This window comes from Melopsittacus undulatus, chromosome 1, assembly GCF_012275295.1.
Source record: "Melopsittacus undulatus isolate bMelUnd1 chromosome 1, bMelUnd1.mat.Z, whole genome shotgun sequence".
Lineage (NCBI taxonomy): Eukaryota > Metazoa > Chordata > Aves > Psittaciformes > Psittaculidae > Melopsittacus > Melopsittacus undulatus.
This window is the reverse complement of record NC_047527.1, coordinates 12,598,973-12,614,706: the sequence shown is the minus strand read 5'-3', so window position 1 is coordinate 12,614,706 and position 15,734 is coordinate 12,598,973. Positions and strand designations below refer to the sequence as shown.

At 45.8% G+C, this 15,734-nt stretch overlaps 1 protein-coding gene across 8 annotated transcripts in view; it reads left to right on the top strand.

Moving 5' to 3' along the window:
* Nucleotides 1-15,734, top strand: part of ZHX2 (zinc fingers and homeoboxes 2) — a 75,325-nt gene that overhangs the window by 48,332 nt on the left and 11,259 nt on the right. Inside the window, exon 1 of one of the 8 annotated variants that reach the window (XM_031044443.2) lies at nucleotides 2,470-2,491. The exons of 5 other annotated variants lie outside the window; for them this stretch is intronic. The gene's annotated coding sequence lies outside the window, so the exon portion shown is untranslated. Of the gene's footprint in view, nucleotides 1-2,469; nucleotides 2,492-5,461; nucleotides 5,478-7,377; nucleotides 7,422-15,734 lie in introns of those variants that run through there. 2 more of the 8 variants (XM_034064858.1, XM_031044442.2) reach the window with 2 other exon arrangements.

Below are 15,734 nucleotides of genomic sequence, written 5' to 3'. Positions count from 1 at the left end.
CTCCCTGGCTGTCTCTCCTCCTCTTGCAGTACCATGCACAGGATAACTTTGCTGTAGAAATGAATGTTTTCAGGAGAGCAGGGGCCTGTGGCTTGCCAGGAGCACAAGATTTTAATGGTTTCTTGTTTGTTGCCTTTCTTCCCTCTGACTTTTACCCTTTAATTTACTGTTGTGGGGCCACAGAAGATACCAGGGGAATTAAATGCTTTGGGTCATACTGGCTTCAATTCCTCCCCTAGCCAGAAGTAGCCCTCATCCACAGGGCCTGTCTCTCAGCAGCATTTCTAGAGGCCACACAAATCGGGAGCTATGTGAGCAGTTTGTCTGCTTTCTGCTGATCTTCCCTCACCCCTGAACAATTCAGTGTGGAGGAGAAGGCAAAAGGCATTGGAGGAGAAGCAAATCACCACCACGAGACAAAGAAATCATGAAGAGGAACTTCATGGGGAGACAAAAACCAAAAGGAATTAAAGAATTCTTGTTTTGGTTTGTTTTGTTTTTTTCTTGGGCTCCTCTCTCACGTGAGGAGCAAGCAGTAAGTCTTGATCTATTTCCCTGAATATCACAAGTCCTGAGGCTGGAGTTGCTTCAGGAAATATTCCTGAGCAAGTGTTTCCCCATCAGAAGGCAGCTGGTCTGCTGGAACTGAAGCTCTTCACATAAACATGTGGTTTGCCAGTGCTTTTGTTGGGAAAGAGGCTTGAAGCCCACAGTGGATTTGAGAGAGGTGGTGGCTGATGAATGTTTCTTTGAGATGCTATTTCAGATCTCTGCTATCTCCAACCTTACCAACCAGACTATTCTCTCTGCCCCTTCCCCTTCTTATTTGGATTTTGGGGTCCAGTGACTTACAGTAATAGCATCAGTTCTTGCTGTGTAACGTGGTTTTTCCTAACCCTCAGAAGCTGTTGTGCAGCTAAACTTTCACATAAACTTCAGGAGAAATAACTCTGGATTGCTCCAGTCTGGGTAATCATAGTGCCTAAGGCAGAGTCTTAAGCAGGTGATAAGACAGGGAGGGAATGCTGCAGGGAAGGGCAGGGGCAAAATTCTTGGGAGGTGGCTTGTGTGTCAGCTTTGGATTCTGAGTTAGTTACACAAAGGGTTTAGCTACATGGTTAGGTTGAAGAATAGCCAAAGACGTGATGTGACAGGAGGTCTGAGCTCCCACATGTCTGGTGATGCTGAATTTCTGAGGTATTCATCAAAGGGTGGTGGGGTGTGTTTTGGAGGAAAGCTTGTGGTTGCAGAGACAAGCTTGGGCCCATGTTTGGTTATGCTGTGGCATAGCTATGCCATGGGAATGGCAATGGGAGGTTGGTCCTAGCAGAACATCAGGCACAATATCCAGTGATGGCTACTGGGGGCAGTGAGAGAGTTCACAAGCACCCTGCCTGCCCACAGCAGTGGTGGGTCCAGTGTGGTTGTCCTGCCAGTGCTGGGAGTGACACAGCTTCTCCTCCAAAAGGAGATATCCCCAGTGAGCATCCTGCTGTTGCATCTGAGAGCATGGCCCAGTTGCCTAATTCCATTCCCTTCTAGTGCAGAGAATGATTTTGGGACTAAAGAAAGTAATTTTCCATGCTGTTTAGGGAACAGAGTACATTGACTGTGATTTACAAAGCAGGCAAACCAACCAACCTGCAAATGACCGAGCAGCTGGTTAACAGTTGGAGCAAAGACAGGTTTTAGCAGCAAGGCTGTAGAAGTGCTGCCTTTCCCTGGTGCATTTGGTTCCCTGGGGTGGCAGGATTGCCAGGCTGGAGTCGACAGCCGGAGCTTTTCAGCAGGCTCTTTCCCTGCCCTCCTTCCCTGTGCAGCGAAGTCCATGCAGAAAAGCAGGCTCAGTGCTGGTGGGTTGCCATGGAAAGAGCTGCCACATTGCACTGAGTTCATAGTGGGGTGTTTGGTGGCTGTTTCTTTGCGAGAGAGGGATTTTCACAAACATTACAAACCCAGGAGACAAACTAAATTAAGGCAAGCTGGTCACAAAATCAGTGGCTCTTAAAATGATATCATTAAGGATGTCTCTTTCTTTTCTTTCTTCCCTTGGAAGGAGCGCACATGTGTTTTGGCAACCAAATACTGAATATTAGTGTCACTCTGGGTTTTCATGACTGGTTGGTTGGAGCCTGTTTTGCAGCTCAGAGGAGAGGGTAGGAAGGAAGAGGGTTTGCTGGCGCGGGTGGGAGCAAGCATAAGCCCTGGGCACACTGCTGCAGACCTGGTCCTGGCCTCCCCAGAATGGGAGAAGAAACCCAGTTTAAGAGAAAAAGGGGGGAGGAGGAAAGGGATTTAGAAAATTCTCTTCAGTAAGAAACTGTTTTAAGGAGCAGTTCTCCTCCTTTTCTACATTTCTCAAGTATTGCTCAAGCATCATTGTTACAGTTTGTTCATCTGGACGTGCTATGAAGTAGCCCCGGGGGGATTCCAGGCACCAGGAAGACAAAGATGCGATGCCTGCGATGACTCTGGCCCTGTACTGGGAGTAGTGAGTATGCCCAGATTAAAACGTGTGGGAGGAGATGGGAGGAAGCAACTGCCAAACATACTTTGTCACGCTTTAAGGTGTTCTGATGGTAAACGCTTCCACTGGTAAGAAGCAAATGAATGGGAGGCTTTGCCAATTCTTTTTTGTTTGTTTGTTTGTTTTCCCTTGGCAGTTTATTCTCCAGCATAGTAATAATCTGTCTGGGTGCAACATGGTCCCTTTTGTGGTTTGGGAGCATAAGGGGCATTCCAAGCAGATGCCAAAGCATCTAAGCTTTGGATGATCCAGATCAAACTCAACTTTGGAAGCAGGAACTGGTTTGTTCTGCATCCCTCAGTGCTTAAAACGAGAAGTGGAAGTGTCCTTTGTGATGCATTCTGTGGCAAAAGTCTGCAAAGGCATGGACTGTGCTGGTCTGATTGTATTTACGAGTGTGGCTATTAGTTTTTACTACATAATCAGATCTTACAAAACTTCGTTTACTTCCAGAGATCATTTTCTGCATGTTTCCAAAAGAAGCACTGCTTCTTTTGAACTGAGATATTAACTTGTGAGTGATCCAGTAATCATCTCCTCTTTCTATTGACTGGGTGAAATGAAAGACATTTGCATCCCACAGAATCCCACTCTTTTTCCAACAGCATCGTGTCAGGATGTGCTCACCCTCTGTCCCCTGCCCTCTATTGGCATCCTCTCAAGGAGCTCCTGGTTGCTGGTTCAGGGAGCCTTGTTGAAAGGGCCAGTTGAGGGAAAGGTGGGACAGGCTGGATTCAGAGCAGTGCTCCAGAGCTGCTACACTGAAATAAATATATATATGTAATAATATAACACACATGCACACACAGGCTGTCAGATTAAGTACAAAGGAATCACCTGATGTTAGATCAGTTCTATCCACCAGGTTTCTGACCTCTTGAGGACAAGAATATACCTGGAAATTGGAGATCCTTATATTCGGGTGGTCTTGTAGTATCCAGATAGCAGTAAGCCCTTCAAAGAGGCATCAGCAGTCTGCCAGACCCATCTTTGCTGCAAGTCTGGTTAGAGTTCACAGGAGTTAGTGCCCCAAAAAGCAGTGACTGCTCCCCTCTTTCTTCTCCTTCCTGCAGTACTTAATGTTGGAAGAAGGATCTCATGTTGAGAATGGGAACGGTATTTGGGTTTGTGGGTTACAGTCATCAGGGAGTGTTTCTAACCCAGCTGTGGAAACCCAACTCTGTGTGACAAGGGGGAAGGATTGCATTGTGTGCCCAACTTCTGGCACGAACAAAGGTCCTTTGTGGCTGTGCCAAATTCTCCCAACAGCAGAACTGTTACTGTGCACAGAGGGCAGCAGCTCTGCCCTGTGACAAATCACAGCAGCAACAGCGTGCTGAGAGGAGGAAGAGGAAGCTTACAGGTCCCGTGATCCATAAGGGCAAAATACATTTGTTTGCACTGCCTAATAGATGCCTGTAGGGATGATTAATAAACTGTGCACACCCACCTAAAACCTCAGAGGGATCACGTGGAAAGACAGGCCTCATACACAAACACAGTTTTGAAAGGCTTTCTAGCTCTGTTTCTCTCTTATTTTTTTTTTAATGTAAAAATTCTGTGTCTTACTCTGTGATTTTCATAAGGAAGATAAATATTTGATTTGCAGCATATTTGTTGGACGACAGAAGTTATTAGAGCAGTGTTACTTCATTAATACCTTCAGCTACAAATAACTATGAATTCAGCGCTTCAGATGGTATAGACATCTGGAACATCAGCTGGCTTCTAATTTCCCATAAAGACAGTTGTTGGTGGCCTTTGGTCTTGCATTAGATGCCTTAAATGCTGTGGAAGCCGGGGAAGGTGTTTTGTGACCTTCAGTGAAGCAAAAGCATGTGGATGTTTCAAAGGATCTTGCTGGACTTGCTGTTTATTATGTCTTTGCCTCTTTTGCTGAACATGGGGTAGGTTCTCTGTCACACAGTTAATAGGATTATACTAAACCAAAGTGTTTTGTAGAAGTATGAGGTCTGGGTGCTTACTAAAGGAAGGAGAGATATTTAAATATGCTTTGAAAACAAAGTGCTGAGATACAATTTGAAACCAATAAGGGGCAAATGATGTGCAGAGGTGATCTAAGTGGGAATTGCAGAAGATGAAGTACAGCAGATGTAATAAAACAACTTCAGCAGCCATAGCATGTGATTAGGTTGATGGAAAACGGAGTAGCAGAGCATCCTTTAGAGGGTCACTTTTTCAGTATTTGACCTCAGAGCTGACCAAGGAGCTGATGAAGGGATAATGTGGTGATGGTAGGAATGATCTGCTCATATTGCCAACAGCAGGGAAAAAACTATGCGCTTGACTGAAAGAGGTGTGGGTCAACTCTTCCACAGCCTGCAGAGCCAGAGAGAGAACAATATGTTGATAGTACCCAGAGACTTCAAATGAGATGGGATTGTCATAAGAAGGTCTTTATCACATGGGAACCCTCCCTAAAATACTAAATTTTCCCAGAATTTAGGAAGTGGTTGGAAGAGTTATTGAACTGTAATGTTCAGGCAAAGGAAGACAAGGAAAAATCAGTGCAGCTTTGCTACCAATGTGTTTTGCTGCAGAGGAAGGTAACTTCTAGCTTGTGTAAGGACACGAGCTAAAAGGGAGGGGGGTTTGGCATCGTCGAAAGCAGACAGGCCCCTCTGCTGTGAGTGTGCACCTGGCCTGATGAGTGATTTCTGAAGGAAAGCAGATAGTTCAGATCTTTGATCTTCAGACTTTTGCTTCCTCCCATGAGCCTGCGGGTGAGAGCTGTGCTGGTTTTCTGACTTCAGTGCTGGTTTGCTGAGGGATTAGATTTGCCAAAGCCAAGAGTACCAGCACCTTTAACCTTTAGCAGGGGCTGTTAAATATCTTGAACCTGAGAGACGGGAGGATAACCTGAATTTACTGGAGGATGGAGCAGTAGCCTTTAGCACAGAAAAACTGGCTGCCCTGCTGAAGACCTTGGGTAAGGCATGATTTCTGCACTGTCACTACCCCATCCCTTTTGGTGACAGAAAGGTGTAAATTGTCTTGACTGTTGAACGAAGCCTTGGCCATGCTGTCTGCATGCCTTAATTGCCCATCTGAGCAGTGGGGATAATAGCAGTGCTTTAATTCACAGGTCTGCTGTGAGGATCGGTGGCTTAACAGCTGTAAAGCCTCCAAATATTGGTCCAGAGGGATCCTCTTATCACCACAGGTCATAAAGTATTTGAGGCAGACTCCTACATGAGGGGAAAGGACCCAGAAAAGATACCTCTTTTACAGTTACTGGAAGGCATGTTATTGCTTTTTGAGAGGAAAACCCTCCAAATGAGGAACTGTGTCTTTCTTTGTTTATTATGAGGCCATTTTTGAAACACTCTTTCCTTTAAGCAAGTAGAGCACAATAAAATTTAATGCTAAATGCGATGACACTGAATGTTATTTACACCAAGATACTTCCAAAGCTCATCAGCAGAACCAAATCCCCTCTTCACCAGGGCAGAGGGAGCTGAGGGGATCAGACCAATGCAAAGCACTGCATTAGGCAAGTAGTCACCTGAGCACCTCATTCCTCTTAACCAGCATCAGGCACCTTCCTATGTGCAGGCATGGCAGAGATGTCCTGTTGACCTTATACACCTGCTTTTCATCTCTGTCTTGGTTGGGAGAATGGGCACCAGCTATTTGGGAAGAAATAGGGTCAGGTTTGAGGAAAGAGATGTATTTTCCTGGCAACACAAGGGCTCATTTGTATCACAGGAGTCTCCTAAACAGAGATCTGGGTTGGGAAATGCATGTGTATCATCTGCCAGCATTTCAAGGTTGTTCATCTGAATTTGGCTGGGAAGGGGAGACCTGACCTGGCTGTTGGCACAGGCAGCATAAGTGTCTGCAGTGTGCTCTCCTGAGCCAGCACATACACCCCCAGACAGAAACAGGGCCTTTTTGATGTTGGATGCTTGGGGTTTGCCTCCTTGGTTCGTCAGGGGGCTGAACCGTGTGAGTTAGGCCAACAGCTGACTGTTCATGTGCTTAAAATGGGAGCTGTCCTGAAGTGCTGTGGACTTCAGATTTGTTTGGTATCCTCTGGCTGTGTTAGGAGGACCCTGGGTGTTCAGGTCCTGTGATAATCAGTCTGGCAGTGTCCAGAGGTGGCTTGGTTTTGAAGGAGGTGTGTTGAAATTCCTGCTTCTGGAAATGTCCAGATGAATGTTTCCATTGCATCACTGTGCAAGTATTCAGTGTGGTAGGCTTGAGATGCTCTTCCATACTCCAAACCCAGCTTTTGGCCTCCTTTGATAGCATCTGGCACCATAGCCCAAGACTTCCCATTCAGGAAGTGGATAATTTTAGTTGTTACAATTACAAGCCATGTTTTAAAAGGGGAAAATATTGTGTACTGAAGCTTTCCCCGGTGATGCAAAAGGTTTAGACTGCATAAGCAGTGTCAACCTGGATGGCTTGAAGTGATAGTGGCTGAGTTCACTGGAGCATAGATGAGTGGAGGGGGAAATGGGGGCAGGAGAGAAGAATGGCAGTGTTCAGGGGACGCAGTTAAAACCATCGTGTGGGAGGGAAGACATTACGCTAGTCTGCTTTGTAGTGTTTTATCCTCTGATCCATACTCCTCATTGGGGAGCATGAAGATACAGAGAAGCCCTTGGGGGGGAAGCAAAGAGGTACAGTGACTCATCAGCTTTATAAATCACAACCATCTGCGTTTTCCTCACACATCGTGAATGAGTCAAAGGGGGAGGTGTGCAGCTATAGACACACACAGGTTACTAATGTTTTGTGTTAATTATTGAGCTCCTTCCTCTCTTCTGGGAGCTCCGTAGATTCCTTCAGTGCTGCTGTTGTGTTGGATGAGGCTGATGCTAAGGCTGCTCCCTAGATTGGACAAATAGAGTTGGCTAGACATCCTGTAAGTCTGCATGTTTTGCCTGTCTTAGGACATGACATCCTGGTGGCCAATTTCTTCCTCTTTCCCTCAAATCTAAACCCCTCTAAGAAGGGGTCATCAAATCATCCCCTGGCCTCAGCCCTTACTCCTTCCCCTTGGGCAGGTCCTCTGGGTGCTTTTCTCTCTTTCCTGCTGTGATGTGTGTGTCACGGTGTTGCCTGAGCCAAGAGATGTGGGGCTTTAGGGGCTACTTCTTGAGAAGTGAAAGCTTGTTATTTGAGAGAGTTAGAGCTCATTTCTCCCCTGCAGCCATGCAAGAGAGGTGCCCAGAATGTGCGTGTGATTTTTACTTGGGTTTCCCCTTTGCAGTTCACCTGCAGAAGCATTCGTGAGTGCCTTGATAATTTGACTTGGAAGAAACTGACCCTCAGCTGACTAAAGGCAGGGTGCTGGAGGTTACCAGAGCAGGAGAGTTTGCCCAGGGAGACAAGCAGTGGGAGAAGTACTAAAGCAGGAAAAGTTCTGTATTGTTTAAGTTTTGTAAGCATGTGGAGTAAAGAAATCAAATGACTTGGTTCTGTGATAGCTCCTCTTATTTCTGTTTTGAAAGTATTTAACTGATAGAGTCCCTATAATAACAATAAATCTGAAGAAAGAATATGTTATAATTTATCAAATACATCTTATTATAGGAAATGTAAAAAGCTGTAACCTGCCCAGGTGACAGTGTCGTGGACTGATGGATGATGCAAAGGAGAAAGGGGACTAGACATTGCTGTTAAGATGTTTGATTTGAACAAGTGGGAAATGATTACTGGAATTTGTTTAAGCAAAGAATACATTTTCAACACCCTCCATTTCCCAGGAATAAAAATAATTCACTCTTTCAAAACATATCTGAAAAGAAATAAAGCTGAACATTCAAATAGAATAAACTATTTCCTCCTGCCTAAAATTGTAGATGGGGGACATCCGGGTTTTACCCATGTAGCTGAAGATAATGCCTACAGATCATTTTTGGTTTGTGTCTGTGACGATCTCGTCCTCCCACCACACGGTGTGGATAAAAACTCAATAAGAAGAACTACTTCAATCTAGTGAGTTTAATCCAGTCCGATGATGAGGATTCAGTGAGCTGCACAGACAAGTAATTAAACTAATTAGAATGAATGTTTTTATAGTGTTGCTATTTCTCTCTTAAGAAATCTGTTGGTCTTTATTTCTCTCTTACGAACATGCAAGTACCCACCCTAGGAGTAAACACACACTGATTAAAGGAGATGATTCTGACATGGTACGTGACTCATCTTTGGAGCTCATTGCCATTGAAAGCCACTGATGGAGGGAGCTGGGCAGAGGTTCAGCCCCCCTGCAGGTGTTGAGAATATCTGATGGTGTATCTGGCTGTATCTTGCATGGGTGGTTCAAACATCTTTGCTGTGGGGAGAGCCCGCCTGAAGTACTGTGTCCAACTCTGGAATCCTCAGAACAGGAAGGATATGGACCTGCTGGAGAGGATCCAGGGGAGGACGACAAAAATCGTCAGTGAGATTAAACACCTCTCCTATGAGGACAGGATGAGGGGGTTGAGGTTGTTCTGCCTGAAGAAGAGAGAGCTCTGGGGAGACGTCATTGTGGCCTTTCAGTTGTTAAGATGGGGAGAGACTTTTTAGCAGTCTGTTCAGATAGGATGAGGAGTGATGGTTTTAAGCTAAAAGAAGAGAGATTCAGGCTGGATGTGAGGAGGAGATTTTTTATAGTGAGGCACAGGTTTCCCAGATGCCCCATCCCTGGGGACATTCACGGCCAGGCTGGATGTGGTTCTGGGCAACCTGATCCTGCTCATTGCAGGTGGGTTGGACTAGATGACCTTTGAAGGTCACTTCCCACCCAGACTATTCTGTGATTCTATGATCTTCTTGCTTGGAAGAAGCCAGTTTATATTTTTCCTTACCAAAGGAGGGAGCAAGGTCCCAGGAGTCGCACCCATTAGCTCCCTTTGGGTTTTGAGCAGTCATAGATGCCATTGGGATTTTGGGTCCATTTCTGTTCCTTAGCATCTGCATGTCAGGTGGAGGACACAAGCAGACACCGGAGCAGGTGCCTTTGGCAGGAGCAAGCAACTACAAGGAAAAAGGCTTTTACCAGGTTGCCCCAACTTCAGGAACCAGTGGGAGCTGCAGCCCTTTTGGCTGCCTTTGTGCCCCTTTTCATGTGCAGGCTGTGGGTTACCAGCCCTTATTTGTTGGGAGAAGAAGGCACTGGCTGGGATGAAAGGAAACCTGGAATTTTGTCCCCACCTTGGCACTCTGGTGCTCTCCCTCCTGCCTGCTGTGTGCCCCATCCACTCTGATGTGTGCCCTCCTCTAGAGGTTAAAGCCCTCCCCTGAGGTTAAAGCCACTGTCTTGGCTGGGACAAATGATCGTTGCTGCAATATGAATATATTTTTTTTAGGGCATGAAGCAGTCCAAGTAGATTATTCTATCATTTTTCCACTGAAAACACTAAAATCAGGTCTAATCCAGTTTTTAGCAACTAAACTTAAGCCTGCATTTAAAAAAGGGGAGAAAAAAAAACCAAACCCAAGAAGCCAGTGATTGCAGATGAGTGCTTATAATAGAAAATTCACAGCACACAATGTTCAGCTTCCCCTTTTCTGGGAAGTGGTTGGCCTCTTGCGTTCATACAACACGCGGCACAGATACCCCACCATATTGCCCATGTCTTTAGCTGTGCAGTGAAGGTTTCAGTTCAAAAGAATAGCCTGTGAGTGGGGTACTCTGAAATGCATCTCTTGTGTGGCACTGCCTGACACAACCTGTTCTGGTAAAGCCTACAGGGATGGGGGTTTTTATTCCAGAATATCTCTGTTTTCTGGAATAAGTTTCTTTATCTCTACACAGTGGTCACATTGCAGCTGAGCTGTTAATGTAAAGAGGCCACTTTCATGTGGATTGGCTTAGGCACACAGTTCTCCAGAGATTTCTACTACTGTTGGTGCCTTTTGAAACCCTGTTTCATCCTCCCCTCAGCCAATCTCCACCAGAAACCCTCACATTTGTTTTATCTCTGTGTTGGTGCAGTGACCGTGCTGTAGGGGTGCAAGGCAGAGGTGGGATGTGTGCTGGGGTTGTTTCTGCCCCCATTCAGGTGTGTTTACATGTGGTTTCACAGGACCCATTGATGGGGGAGCCAGGAGTCCTGGAGGCAGTTTGATTTGCTGATTGCCTTTGAAAGGTGTGAGCCTCTAGTCTTTAATAAAAGAAAAATGATGAATTGCTGCTTCTCTGTAGGCAAAAATTCATGGCCAAGGCTCCCTGCTGTAAACATCTACGTGGGTTTGTTGGTTTTATTTTCTAATTAAAAATGTCTACATTGACCTATGTGAAAATGTGTAGGAATTTCAAATACATTTTTTTACATGTTTGCAAAAATTATTGCTGTAATGATCTGAACACCTCCCCATTAGCTGTGTTCTATTCAGGTTACAAAGAGCTGCGGAAGTGTCAGCGCTCTAGGCTGCTCTCACTTAAACGCTGTTCTAAAAGCTCTGCTCTAGTTCACAAAACCTGCCTTTCTGTGGTTTTCTTCTGTAAATCATTACAGTCCTGATCCACCACGCAGGAATTATTTGCCCTGGTTTGCTTCTGCTTATTCTCCTGCCTATAATTAAGCAATGTTTTTAAAGTGTTTTATCGCAGTGGAGAGCAACAGCACTTTTTTTGCTGTGCTAGCTGATGTGCTTTTTGATATTACTGAAGCAGCTGCATGCTAAAAGCAGTTGTAAGGAAGGAAAAACATCACCCTAGGCATGTGCCTTTTTTGCATGAAATGCATATCTCACCTCACATCCTTGGATTTGTAGTATAGTATTACCATGATGTTAATGAATATGAGTTCAGCATCTGCGATATGGAGCAGGATGAGAGCTCTGCTCTGTGCTGCATGTGTTTGCATTGCTGCAGCCTTCATGGGTGAAGAGTAGATGGTTGTGTGGGGGTTACGATGCTGTCAAGTAACATCAATTAATTTCTGCTTTGCTCTAAACTCTAAGGATGTTACTTCTGGGCAGCCACTTGGGTTGGAGTCCAGTGTTAAAAGCAGAGATGCTCATAGGGAGACATGCTTTTGAGGTCTGGGGGGAGCCAGGGACCTGGAAGCTTGGAAGGTCACAAAAGGGAGAGGACCATTGAAAGTAGCCAGAAATGAACACAATGGGGTTCACCCTGGTGTGGTTGGTCACACGTCCTGGAGGAGTTGGCACATTCTTCAACTCAAGAAAGAAGTGGTGCAGTGGTGTCTTTGCTTTAAGAAGCAACCTGCAGTGTTTGCAAGGCGGTGGGCACGAGGGCCTGACTGGCATCCAAGGGCACAGCATGGCATGTGTTGAGGTTTGCTGAGATCCATTTACTGCATGATGAAGTGGGATAATATCCCAAAAAAGAAAAAAACAGGGACTGAAAGACGTGTGTCCAACAAGTCCTTGCTGGTGAGCTCTGATTGGTGCTGTGCTGAGCTCCTCCTCTGTTACATCCCCAAGCTTGAGGAATCACAGAATCACAGAATCCCAAGGGTTGGAAGGGACCTCGAAAGATCATCTAGTCCAACCCACCTGCAAGAGCAGAGTAACCTAGAGTACATCACACAGGAAGGTGCATGGGAAAGCTGTAAGGAGGAGTTTGTACCTTTGTGATACTAAACATAATGTTCAGACATTGGGAAGGGTTCTTGAGGGACAGGGGTGTGTGAAATTACAAGGATGTAATTTGCTGTTGCTTGTCTGGTGTAGCAGAGAGGATGCTGCTCATGGGGACATGAGCTCCTAAGCAGTAAAAACAATAAAATGCTTCCACACTTTTAAGCATCAGCTGGTCCTTGCACATGAGGCCCCTATATTTCTGCACTTGGTTGCAGGTATCCCTATGGTGGTGGTTGATACACTGGCAAAGCACACAAGTGTCACTAAAGAGGTTTTCTTTCTGTTTTGTTTATGAATAATAAGGCAAGATGTATCTGTGAAAAGGAAAGATCCATTTGCACTGGGTGAGGATTCAGCCTGTTCCAGCCTCTCTCTCATATTACTTTCTTCCAGCCCTTGGCTGAAGCAAGATGCGGCATGAAGTGGTGATAGTTCTGGTGTGCTTTTCCTTTTCTGCCAAAATTGAGGTTTTCCCTGCTTTTTAATGTGATGTCTCTTCAAATTTGGTTGTCTTTGGACAGCCTTTCTCAGACTCAGTAATGTTTTTGGGCTACAAGAGGAGACAGACAGCATCTCACCCTGTCTCTCCACTGCCCTACCACTTCTCCAGCCACAGCTCGCAGGGTTTTGGCCAATGCTTTGTGTGACCAGGCTGTGTCCCAGCTGCCATGGAAAATTCCTGTTCTGACACCACCACGGAGGAGCCCATGTGGGAACAGCTCTGCAGAAAAGGAGTTCAGTCTCTACCCAAACATTTGCCTTTTTGGGAGGTCAGTGGTATAAAACTAGCCATGTATGCAAGGGGAAGGTGGGAAAGTGAAAAGGGAGATTTCAGTGCTCAGCAAGAGAGAGGTTTGTGATTTATTTTTCCACCCCTTTGTTTAAACTCTACAGTTTTCTATCACTACTGGAAGGTGGCATTGCTACACAGGCAGACGTTTCCAGTGTCTAAAAGCGTGGTTTGTTTTCCCTGTGTGGTTCTCCCCCATTTGGGGCCAAGTGACCAGGCACCAGTCTGGTGTTTCCTCAGTTGTGCAAGGTTTGCCAAATAAGGTCCCGCTTCTTTCTCACGTCAGATGCTATGGAGCCGTTGTCACAGGGGTTTGAAAGATCAGAGGGTTCTGACTGGGTTATGGAGTTAATTGAGCAGATTTCACAAATTAAACAAAACCAGAGGAGGGCCTCGCTCATAACTGCTATAGTGCACTTTTGGGGAGACAGGTATAAAACAACACACAGCTTCTGACCTGTGTGCTCGTGTCCCAGGTGGCTTTACTGAAGCAAATCAAATCGAAAGGTCTTGTTCCTGCACACAGGCTCTCTGTGGTTTGGTTTGAACCTCGTTCACAGTGGCAGCTGTCTGCTTGGAGCTGAGCGCTTCTGATTTTCAGCTGGTTGCCCTTTACTGCTTTGTGTGTTCATTTAAAAAATCAAATCAAAAAATGAGGTGGTTTGATTTTTGTCAATGCCTCGCAGTGTGGCAAAACCAGCAGAAGCAGCAGGTGAGCTGCAGGGGTGAGGGCTGCCTTCCTTCTCTATGTCTGGTGGGACTGACTGGCTGCATCTCTGCACCCCATGCCTGTGAGCACCCTGCAGTGGCAGCAACCCAAAAAGGAGGTCAGTTGTCCAGGGTCCTATCTATAACAACACATAAAGAGTGAACAAGGCCAGCTGTAAGGGTGGATGTTGACCTGTCCATAGTGCAGCTCCATTCACTGAGCACCAGATGTGAATTTTGCCTCTCAAAAGGGTGGGTGTGCTGTGAACGTGGCTCAGGTGATGATGTGCGGCTTGGGTTCCCATTCAGATGCACAGGTTGCCACACCTTCACTGTTGCTGAGGGTATCTTCTCTCCCCCATGCAAACTTTGGTAGCTGTCACTAGCAGGAGGAACAGCCATCTACAGGTGAAGTGGTATCACTTTGGTTCAGAATTCGTATCAGGAACACCATGTATCTAAAGCTGTCTGCTGGGGCTTTGATGTTCTGGCGAGTGGCTCACGTTTGACACCTGTGAGATGCTCCTGCTGCTCTCTGATGTCCTCAGATTAAACGTGGCAGCCTCTGCAAACATATGCAATGTGACTCTCAGAGATGTGCCCATGGGGGGAGGTCCATTCTCCTTAGCAACTGTGTATTGATTTTTCCCAAATGACATCCTTACCGAGTTCCTGAAGGGGACATGGGTTGGAGGTCCCAATACACTGTCCTTGCTCATGCAGGTGTTGGCTCTCTTCTCTCTTTCATGACTCAGATTGAAGGGACAGTCTCTGGCTGTTCACAAACTCCCCAAACTGTGCATCTTGGACTGAAACATGTTTGGGTTTGTTACTGCCCTCCAAAAAGAAGCATTTGACTTGGGCTTGATTTCTGTGGTGGGCAGTAATTCTCATGTGGCAGAAAAACTATGCAAAGTGTAGGGTTAGCAAACCAGCAATTAGATGTGCAGAAAACCGCCCTGTGGAGCAGAAGGTGGAGGAGAAGCAACAGTCTGACAATTTTCTAGTAAAACTATAGCAGAGAGCATTTTTTATCTGTCCACCCATTGACACATGTTTTGGATGGACCTTCACTCTTCCTTATCAGAGCATCCTTGCTTGGGGCTGATCGTCATGTCCTCGTGAGAGGTGGGAGCTCAGCACAGCAATTTAGTGCAGCAGGGAGCTTACTGGGCTTCCAGAGACTGTGGAATTCAACATTAGTCTGCCTCTTAGGAAACCTATGATTGATTCAAAGTTGTAAGCTAGATGTTTCTCATTCTCCCCTCTTCTATCCCATTCCTTTCTGGTTTTGTTCTTGTCTCTTTCTTCCTTTGTGTGTGGGGATATTCAGTGAAATATAAATCAGCCTTGCTCTGCCTTTGATGTCTTTTGAATTTTCATCCTTTTGCTGATGTTGCCACATGAATTTTGCAGAAGGTCACACATCAGAAAGGCAGCAGACCATTGAGTACAGCTGCATGGCTTGGGAGGGAGAGCAATCACCAGAGGAGCATCCCGGGAGATGTGGCTCCATCCCCACCTGCACCACCCTGTCCCCAGGCACTGCCTCGCACCTCTCTTCCCTCATCTATGAAAGTCAATGTTGCAAACACAGTGGGATCTGAAGGGCAGAGCACGAGGTGACCTGATTGCCTTCACCCTGCTTCTGGAGCAGCCAGGCTTACAGAGCCCATTCTGCCCCTTCTCTTATCTTTTGGCCTGTTTCAGCTAAATTAGGCACAAAGGAAAAAAGCTTCAAAGATGATTAATTTTCTGCAAGTATCATTGAAACGGATGGCCAGGAAGACAGGTGTTTGGACAGTTTCATGTTTGCCTCTCATTTCTGATCGTGTCTGCAGTGGGATGCAGCAAACCACAGATCACAGCCAAAATACTCTGCCAGAAGATGGTTGTGAGAGAAAGTAGAAGGGAAGTTTGAAGGAATATGGGGGAATAATAGAAAATATTCAGTGTGATCTAGTTTTAAGATCAGTCAGCACAACTCTGTAGAAAACCAGGCATCATTTCTTCCACCATTCATCTGCTTGTTTATTATTGAAAGGGAGAAGGGAAAAAGGAAATGAGAGGATACATGGGCTCAGAGGTATGCTGATGCTTAGAGGAATAACAATGACAATGTTGGTGATCCCAGGT